We start from the raw sequence: 7,929 nt of genomic DNA on the forward strand, positions 1-7,929 counted from the left end.
GACTTGTAAAGCAAGATTGTCTTCCTTGGACTTAGGGAACCCCTTAGCTTTTTGAAAAATTCAAAGGATGAAGGCATAGGAGATAGCCCCAGGGGACAATCCAAGACTTTCTGCTAAACTGGACATTTCTAGACCCAATAACTAATTAGAAAAGTCAGGCCAGGCATGGTGGCTAGCAGTTTGGGAGGCTGAGGCAGGAGAATCAGTTGAGCTCAGGAATGTGGGCAACATAGGTGAGACCTTGTCTAAAAAAAAAAAAAAAAGAAAGAAAAACAAGTAAAAAGTGTGATGCTATTTATATCTCACATATAAGGTTATATATAAGGTTATACTTGGAATAAAATGAACACCAAGATCCCTAGGGATAAAGGTCTTCAAAAGTCCTGAAAGAATCTTGCATCATTGCTACTTCTAACTAGTCTAGCTTTCTGTGTGATTTCTGGCTAAAAAGTGGACTAATCATCAACAGCATGTGCACTTGCCTGGTTCTTCACTAAACATGCCACCATTTGCTGTCTCTTACAAATTATAGCAAGCAAAAGTGGTGTATTTCCCTCCTGTAAGAAAGCAAAAACAATGTATAATTCACAAAATTACATATTTCTCAACTGAACTAAAAATCTCCCATAAGATACTATGAACTTAAACATACAATATAGAAAGAAAGTAAATGCAAAGCAGTCTCGTCCTTTTCACTCCTCTGTGCTTTCCCACACACTGCCTTGCAAACACCCCTCCTCTCCCTCCCCACGTTAACTTCGATCATCTCCAAAACTGACTTTATTTACCAGTCCCCAAAATCCTTGCTTCTATCACAGCATTTAGCACAATATGTTGTAATTATTTCACTGTTTCCCACTGAAACCAAGAGTTTCTTGAGGGCAAGGGCTGTGTCTTTTTTTCTCTATAACCCTAAAACCTAATACATAGTAGCAAATGCTTTAGGTTTTTAAAATAAATTAATGATGTAAATTATTATCTTTAGAGCAGTGTTTCTTAAACTATGTTCCAAAGAATATTTGTTTTACCAGAAGAACTGTACCCCAACAGAAAGATGCCATGATCATCTGCATATGAGAAATATTACAAAACTGTATTATATGGCCAACAATCAAGAAATCCCTTCAACTTTGCCTAATCTCAATTTGACAATACTTTTTGTGGCAAACGTTAACATTTTAGGAACTAGAGTTTCAGGGATACAGTTGCCAGAACTTCCCGATTCAGGTGGAGGTTTCCTCTGGGTGGTACAAACTTGCTTGATTTACTTCTAGCAGTGGTGTCAGGATCCGATGCCAATGTCAGGCACTCCTGATCCAAATGGGTCACTAAGGAAATGAGGTCTGATTTAAGAGAGAATGGCTTCAAATGCACTTATTTTCATTATTATTAAATAGTCCATGGGATTTCTCCTAATACAAGAAGATAGATTTTTATCCTAACTGTCAGAAAGCTTAGTATATTCTGTGTAAGAGAGACAGGTTAAAAATGTTTGAAAATAAATATTAAAAAAGCAAAGCTCAGTAAGAAATTTTATTCTCAATTATAATGATAATCCTGGGATGCTAACACAATTTTACTTTTTAAATCCATTTGTATTGGCTTCCATTTAAATTGTTATTTAACATTTTTTTTTACTTTAGGCAAAATATAAATCAGAAATAAAATTACAATGGATAATCAATAAAAGTTTTAATGTTGATGTATATGGCTTATTTCTAGCTTAATAAAAGCCAATAAGTCACTTGCATTTTTAAGGGACATTGCTGAGGACCATGATATAATGTCTGCAATATTCATAAACTAGCCAATTCTCACCAAGAATAACCTAAAAAGGCTTCTAGGCATTCTTACGAGCAGATAACTATTTGTGGTATACATATAAAAAAAGAGTTAAAAAAAACTTTTGAATTCTAAAATTCAACCCCATAATTGAGGGATTTATAAACTATAGACTATGTATTATAAACCAATATACACTGTCTTGAAAATCTTTTATAGCTTATGAAAATATACTATAAAGCAGGAGTTGTAAACTCAAATACTTATAAGGATGGAGAAGGTTACCTAAGTAAGTGAAGTACTCAGGTGGGCACAGTAGCAAACTGGAGAATATGTGTCTCCTACACAGGGCAACCTCTGCACAGCAGACCAAGCAGTGATGGGGTTCGGGGGACACCAGATTTGATTCTTAAGACAGGCCTGAGGTCCAGATTTCTGCATGAGTCTACTAAATTTTACATGTTGACTCAATTTAAAGAGGCAAATGAACAAATCTGTGTGCCACATTTAGTTAGACTATAGCCCTTGTGTATTTATATTTTCTATGTAAGTGTTACTAAATGCTTTTGTATAAACCAAGGTATTTGCATGTGAAATTTTTCTTTCTCTAGTATCATATGTTTTATATAAAAATCAGCCCCTGATATATATATATAATAAAAATTGTTGTTAAGACTCATAATACCCACCTTAAGAATTTTCCCAAAATTTATTCATTTGAAATCTGTTTATATATCATTTTCCCAGATTGTCAACCAAATAGATAATTAGTTCATAAGACTGCTGAAACTAACTTATTAAAAGAACTCCTATAGTATTCTCACTGACATCTTGGATTTCAGTGTTTAAGACTGACATCCTGATTATGCCAAAGTTCTATAAACTTAACAGACATACTGAGATAGTCCATAATACAACTTCAACTGAAAAAAAAAAGGTTCAAGATTTGCTACTAATCTAATTGAGAAAATTTCACTTGTAATGAACATTTGTTGACACATAATCACTTGAATGGTGACAAAGGAACATGAAATTGTGAAAAGGTCAGCCTTTACCTATTGAAAGATTACCCACAAGCAAATTGCTAAAGACTCTCTGAATGGCAGTGAATGATTCATGGTGGGAAGGAAAAGGTGTTTTTCTGTAAGCTGAGATACATTGCCAACAATATTTCCTTTTACTTTCCAGTCACAAATGTAGAGAAAGACAGATAAATCAGGCTAACATTATTGGAAAGGAGAACTTTGAAGAAAGTAGCACCTATTAAATGCCAACTCTTTTAGAGATTTCTTATGTTTTTGAGATACAGGAATTTATATACCGCACTTATCTATTCTGTGCTTCTTAATCAGGAGTGTATTCAAACCCTGAGGTTTTTTTTTTTTTTTTTTTTGCTGTTGTTATTGTAAGAGACAAGAGTCTTACTATGTTTCTCAGGCTGGACTCAAACTCCTAGGCTCAAACAATCCTCCCATCTCAGCATCCTGAGTAGCTGGGACTACAGAAACATGCCACTGTGTGTGGCTTCAAGAAAATATTTGTAACCGTACATGTTCAGATCTTATTAGCTCGGTTACATCAAAATCTTCAGGGGAAAGCCTACATTTGTAGAATTCTAACAAAATTCCCCCAGGTCACTGTGATGCACAATTCTAGCTGAGAATTACTGCAGCAGACAATCACTTCACTTTCATCACTCACCCACACCGCCAATATCCTTTATCAGCTTGGGATGTGGCCAGAAAGAGAAGAGAGTATGAGATAGAGTTATTTATTAGCACTCCAGTTAATTTTCCTGGGTATGGGTAGAACAGGGACAAGTAAACTGAAAATCCCACTTGATTTTGCTATTTATAAGCTCCTTATCTCCCACCTTCCCACCAAGACATTCTAGGTTTGAGAGGAGAGTTTGGACTCTTAGCTAAGTGGCTGTTTTTGCCAGGATGGGTAATAAGTCAGTCACTAATTCGTTCCTAATTCGTTCCATCCTTTGCTGAAGTGTTTCTCACTTCATCACCAGCTATTCACAGCCAATCTGGTTTCCTCAGAGTCCTCTAAAAATTAATCTGTAGGCAAGTTTCAATCACTCTGTTTACCAAATCAAAAATAATTACCCCAAGGCTGAAGAGCACTTTGTCTCAATACATAAACTGGAAAACAACAAACTAAAAAACAAAACTTCTTATTGGCATTTTTCCTCATTACCTAATTTCCAAGTGACCTACATGTTTTTGATTGCTTTCCTTTTCCCTCCCCATTTTTCCCTCTTAAACCTTGCCACTGAAAGGCACATCAGTTTTTTTTTTTTTTTTGAGAAAACTGTCAGCAGCAGCAAGATTTCCATTTATTGCAAGTTGCTTTAGTTTTAAGTTTTAAGATAAAGCCTATTTCCAGGGTAAATTCTTTTCCTGTGTGTGTGTGTGTGTGTTTACATAATTAGAAAAAAAAATACACCTGGGGTAGGAAACAAATACTTGAAGTTTTACCTCAACAAATTCACAAATATTTCCCATAAGTGCACTAAACAAGCTGTGCCCTCTAATGCGTCTTTAAAAGTATCAATATTTAAAGTAAAATCTAAGACAATTAAGTTATTTCAAAATATTTTCATTCAGGAATGCCTGATCTTCCAAACATGAAAAATTGACTCTTACCTATGTCAATGTTAAAACAAATATTTTGAAAAGAAAGTTGATTGATCTATACCTTGTTTAGTGCTTCAATATTTGCATGGTGGGAAAGCAGTTTTCCTGCCAGTGAAGTCCCTTTATTATACACAGCATCATGAACAGCGGTGTTGCTGTAGACATCCTTAATGTTTGGATTGGCACCATGTTCCAGCAGAATAATGGAACATGTCTCTTCCTGGCAATGTACAGCCTATCAGTGTTAAATGAAAAATTAGACTATAAATTCTAAGAATTCAAAATACATATTCCACGGGTTTCACCAACTAGTTATATTTAAATGAGATAAATTCATTTTAATTCTATGTATTTAGTGAAATCTATTTCATGCCGAAAGAGTTGGCTACTGTATACCTTCATTAAAGGCATCCTGTTTAGTCTGTCACAGATGTTGATCTGGCATTTTCTGCTCAGCAAGAGAGTGACCACTTCCACACAGCCATGGGCACAGGCCAAATGTAGAACAGTCCTATGAGAGCGAGAGGAGTTTTCAGGAAATTGTAGTGCAATATCTCAAAACCTACAATGGTTTACGTAATTGTAAACATTGAAGAGCATGTTATTCCTCTGCCTTCAAAACAAATAATTTTCTTTTGAAGAAAGTACATTTATTAGCTCTTACTGCTCACTCCCTTAATGAAACAGCAGCTTATTTGGATAGAATGAGCTTGGTGTTTGGATTCAGTTCAAATAGGGCTTGAGTTATACTTTGAACTCGGTCACGTACTAGCTATTGCTTAGACTTTCTGTGCCTCATTTTCCTCATTAATTAAAGATGACAATAGCAGCTAGCTCACAGGACACCATTGTGATGCTTAAATGGGAATCCATGTAAAGTATTTAGAACCATTTCTAGAACAAGCAACAACTCAATAATTGTTAGATTTTTTTTTTTTTTTTTGAGACAGGTCTTGCTCTGTTGCCCAGGCTGGAGTGTAATGGTGTATTACATATATTTCATATATTACCTCACTGCAGCCTGGAACTCCTAGGCTCAAGCAATCCTCCTGCCTCAGCCTCCTCGGTAGCTGGGGCCACAGAAAGCACACCAGCATGCTCAGCTAATCATAAAAAAAAATTTATAGAAAGAATCTCGCTTTGTTGACCAGGCAGGTCTCAAACTCCTGGCATGAAGGGAACCTCCCATACTTCTATACCTATTGTCACATTCAATGGTCACATATTATTCCATTCTATGGATGCAACTGAAACTTATTTATAGGACACATTCTTCAGGTTCTTGTTAACATAAATGCTGGGAAAAACACAGTACATGTATCTCTGTTTTCTAAAGGTATTTTAATACAATGGAATTGATGGGTAAAGGGCATATACATTTTTAAAATGTGGTAATTACCACCAAATTATCTATTTGAAAAGTCATCAGCAACTTAAACTTCAAACAGCAGTATAAGTACCATTGCTGTTTATTCTCACAAACATTGTGGATAGAAAACAGTCTCATTCCTCTTTTAACTTAAATTCTTTTACGAGAAACACTAAGGATTTTTTCCTATGTACATATGTAACTTGTGGATCTGCAAAAAAGTACTTTGCTCACTTTTAGAGTTCTTTTCTTGTGGATTTGATTTGAAAGATTTCCCTGTAAAATAAAGATGTGCTTTTTATCCGTATATATATATATAACTGGTATATATATAACATATCAGTAATATATACAATTTTTTATATGTATAATCAGTTATATATCATAATATATATAATAAAAAGTAAATTCCCTGTAGGATGAAGATACACTTTTCATCTGAATATCTATTTTTATATATATTAGTAAAAACATATACATAGTAAATATTTTTCAAGTATGTTATCATTTGTTAATTTTTTGATACACAGGGGGTTTTAATTTTTTTTTTTTTTTTTTTTTTTGAGACAGAGTCTCACTCTGTCGCCCAGGCTGGAGTGCAATGGCATGATCTCGGCTCACTGCAACCTCCACCTCCCAGGTTCAAGCGATTCTCCTGCCTCACAGGCACGTGCCACCATGCCAGGCTAATTTTTTGTATTTTTAGTAGAGATGGGGTTTCACTGTGTTAGCCAGGATGGTCTCGATCTCCTGACCTCATGATCCGCCCACCTCAGCCTCCCAAAGTGCTGGGATTACAGGCGTGAGCCACCACGCCCGGCCTGGGGGTTTTAATTTTTAGTTTGCTAAGTCAACCTTCAGAATGCCTGCTTGTGAGGTCATTCTTAGGAAGGCCTGTGGCAATGTAAAATATACCTGTATAAATAAGCATTTGTGTTTTCTTCTGGTACTTTTCTCATTTTGCATATGTAAAAATTTCAGTCTGTATTCCACCGGGAACTCATTTTTGTGACATAAAATTTCATTAGTTTTCTTCAAAGAGCAGGCATTTTATTAATAACTCAACCCTTCCTACTCATCTGAAATGTTACCATTATCAACCCTTACATCTATATCTTACACACATTTCAGTGTTTCTGGATTTCCATTCTGTTCCATGTATTTATGTCTTTTCAGCTGTTAGTAAATAATTGTGGGAATTAATAGCACATTTTGATATCTAGAGGAGCAAGTCTTTTTTTCACTCCATTATAAAAATTTTTAAATGTAATCACAATAGACAGCAGGTGTCATGCAAAAATGATAAATGCTTGATATTTTCATTTGGTAGTGATATACATAGAAAGAGCTCACGTTTTGAGAAAACTGAGTCTTCCCATTCAAGGAACCCATCTCCCACTTCCAAGTGTCCCTCTAAGAAGCTCCCGTAAAGAACCTATCTACATGGGTGGATTCGGATGTAAAACCGACACAGGCTTTTATCTGAGAACTTTCCGCCTACTGAACATGACTCATGGTATTTTTGACATGGGAATGAGTTCTCATTAGGCACCTCCATGACCCCATATTTTAAACGTGTATATGCTTAACTCTGTGAGTTAAATCACTCAAATTCTCCACCAAGTGCTCCAGGCCAGGAATTGCCAGCGATGGAAAGCAGCTGAGGCTTCGTTTGGCTCCCCTGCTCCGAGGGTGCCCAGCGCCCTCCAAGGCCCCCGTCCCAGGGGCTGCGGGGCTGCGGAGAAGCCGGGCCTGGGGACCCCCTTCCAGCCCGGGCTGAGCCCCCGCTACCTGTCCTGGGCATCCACGTCCCGGCTCCTGCGCGCCAGGCAGCGCTCCACCTCCGCGGCGTCGCCCTGGATGGCCGCCCTGTGGATCTTCCGCAGTTCCGCGTCCCTGGTGTGGTACCCGGGACCCGCGGACTGGTGGTCGATGGAGCCCAGGACTGCCCGGCCAGGCGTCTCCCGAAGCTGAAGAGCTTCCTCATGAGGCGACTTCTCCTCAGACGCCCACCACCGGCTCCTGAGCCCCCGCGGCTCCGCGTGGCCTTTCCACCCTCACCCAGCCCCAAACCCGCGATCCACCCCCAAACCCGAGATGTAGCTCAGAATCCGCGACCCAGCCCGGTCCACC

The 7,929-nt window shown here is 37.6% G+C and overlaps 1 pseudogene; it reads right to left on the reverse strand.

Annotated features, from left to right (window-relative positions):
- Positions 1-7,783, reverse strand: part of LOC129036289 (ankyrin repeat domain-containing protein 18B-like) — a 54,885-nt pseudogene extending 47,102 nt beyond the window's left edge.
- Positions 7,784-7,929: the final 146 nt, after the last annotated feature.

This window comes from Pongo pygmaeus, chromosome 4, assembly GCF_028885625.2.
Source record: "Pongo pygmaeus isolate AG05252 chromosome 4, NHGRI_mPonPyg2-v2.0_pri, whole genome shotgun sequence".
NCBI classification, from domain to species: domain Eukaryota; kingdom Metazoa; phylum Chordata; class Mammalia; order Primates; family Hominidae; genus Pongo; species Pongo pygmaeus.